Below are 1,803 nucleotides of genomic sequence, written 5' to 3' on the forward strand. Positions count from 1 at the left end.
ACTCTTTTTAACAGTTTTGTGACTTAGTGAACAATTAGATCATTAACACATGGCCATGTAGCCTTTAGATATATGAAACAGCAAAACAGTCAAAACAACCCTAATAATTACATTTTTTATTAAGTTAAAAATAGTTTTGTTTTTTTCCTTTTAATGGACACATGTGACCTGTTTTATACTTCCTGTGAATATAATCCAGTTAATCTTATTTCCATCCTGTATATACGTTGTGTTAACACCTTATTTTGAAAACCAGACGCTCTCACATGTGTATCCTCGTGCTACCGTCCGACGCAGTTTGATAAATTCTAATGTATAGCATTGTAGTGTAGAGCAATGAATATGCTCGTATAACCTAGAGTGAAGACTTCTTACCTCCCTTATTGTGAGACTCATACTGTAAATGAATAAAGTCAGCTGTCGGCTCGCTTTGCTCCGGTTCACTGCATTTACCACGAAGGCTTCAATACATGTGCACTCCTACTGTAGGTGCCGCTAGCTTAATCGTGTTCTCACCGCAGACTGAAATCTGTTCAAACCCTTAACGTTACCGTAGTCACCTCTAAAGAAAAGTGTTGAGTCAGATGCTAAAGTGTGTGAGCGTGCGAGCTTTCAAGTCTTTATAGTTTTGAGAAGTGTAAAAAACAATATGTTCATTTTGAAACAGGCCTTAGTCTTGTTAATGAATGTAGAATACTGATGTTAGTCTGCACTCTGTGGCCTGAAACGAGTGAAACACCAAATACTGTAAATACTCAGTGTATGTTCGATAGATTCAGAGGTCTGGACCGAGGTATACCAAAGCACACAAACTGTTTCACACAGGAAGTTTACAGTGTCTTTTTAGAGCTTTTTCTCTGAAACGATGCTCTGCGAGCGCTGAGAGGGAACCAGAACAGGAAGCTGAAAGTCACTATAAAGGTCAGTAAAGGCGAGAAGCTGCAGATTCAGCTGATGACTCTCTACCAGAGACTCCAACTTCATACATTGTGTTTTATACAAACTGGCCCTGGAGCTTCATGACCCATAAGATTCTTCAAAACTGGTTTAAAGTTGCTGCAGGATGAATGCAGACTGAAGAGCGATCTGAGGCAGAGTAAGAATAAAGGCCTATCAGGTGGAGCGATGCTGCAGATGCTTGAAGACTTTACCTGTCACCACAACTTTACGATTCCAGACTTCCATATTTCTTTGGTCTTGGAGCGTTAAAGTCACTTCTTGTTTGTTTGTCGGCAGGAAGATCTCAAATGTTGGATGGTAATTTGGTCCAAAGTCCAGGTCAAAATCTTCTTCCTGAAAACCAAAGTGTCAGAACTTCCACAGCATCCAAAGTCAACCTAACAGCAGTTTGATGAATAGTGTCAGCAAAGATTTTTATTTAAAATACTTACCGTAGGCTGAATTTCCTTGGCCTGAGGACAGAGAAGAGTGTAACTTTCATCTTTGATGAGTTTGCATTTAGAAGCAGTCTTGATGTTCTTATAAGGCTGCTGTTGTTTACTGACCTGAAGAGACAACAGAACATTTTAACATTTATATTAGACGTTAATCCTCAGTCCTCGTTTTGTACAAAAATATATTCCGAAGTTTACTTGAGAGGCTTCAACAATCTGTGTTAGACACATCAAGTTGAGATCTTCCAAAGTTGGGTCAGTGTAAAATTCCCTCTTTGTGTTTCCCTGCTGAGCTGCAGTGGACGGACAGTAACAAAAATAGGAAATGTTACACTAAAAGGCTGTAACAGCCTCCGGTACCTTTCTAATGCTCATTATGATTGCTGACGTAATCTGCACTCGCATCGCA

Source organism: Micropterus dolomieu, unplaced genomic scaffold (assembly GCF_021292245.1).
Source record: "Micropterus dolomieu isolate WLL.071019.BEF.003 ecotype Adirondacks unplaced genomic scaffold, ASM2129224v1 scaffold_228, whole genome shotgun sequence".
Taxonomy (NCBI): domain Eukaryota; kingdom Metazoa; phylum Chordata; class Actinopteri; order Centrarchiformes; family Centrarchidae; genus Micropterus; species Micropterus dolomieu.